Source organism: Electrophorus electricus, chromosome 15 (assembly GCF_041902795.1).
Source record: "Electrophorus electricus isolate QZ-2024a chromosome 15, ASM4190279v1, whole genome shotgun sequence".
Taxonomy (NCBI): Eukaryota; Metazoa; Chordata; class Actinopteri; order Gymnotiformes; family Gymnotidae; genus Electrophorus; species Electrophorus electricus.
In genome coordinates, this window is record NC_137511.1 from 9,664,545 (window position 1) to 9,665,000 (window position 456).

Genomic DNA, 456 nt, shown 5'->3' on the forward strand with positions numbered 1-456 from the left:
TTCAGCACAGTGTTGCAGAAAACCGCTGCAACAGTGGCACAAGGGTTTGTTCAGCACAGCCAAATGCTAAAGCTAGCACTGCCATAGGGGTAAGAACATCACAGCTCTCTGATCTTCCACTGAAAACAGTCAATTCATGGACGTCTGTTCGTATGCATGTATTAAAGCTCCCATGATAAGAGCTCTCTTTTATTGCCATCAGCATGGCGGTGTAGCATGGCGGAGCAGCACTGATATCGGAGATGTGAGGGGGCAGGATGAGTCATAGAACTGCCTCCTGGAGGGGGCTGACAGCAGGGGCGTATTTTTGGAACAGGTCTTACACTTTTCATTGTCTCATTTTTCTGCCGCTCAGGTCTTTCCTGCACCAAATGAAGTTATGTGATTTTTCGCAAGAGAACAGCCCATATCACCCTGTACAGTGAATATGCATGCTTTGGAGCAGCTTGTCATGTA

At 47.4% G+C, this 456-nt stretch overlaps 1 protein-coding gene across 1 annotated transcript in view; it reads left to right on the forward strand.

Moving 5' to 3' along the window:
• Positions 1–360: 360 nt before the first annotated feature.
• LOC145651337 (uncharacterized) overlaps positions 361–456 on the forward strand; it is an 8,305-nt gene continuing 8,209 nt past the window's right edge. Inside the window, exon 1 of the mRNA XM_081697860.1 lies at positions 361–456. This exon is cut by the window's right edge and continues 26 nt beyond it. The gene's annotated coding sequence lies outside the window, so the exon portion shown is untranslated.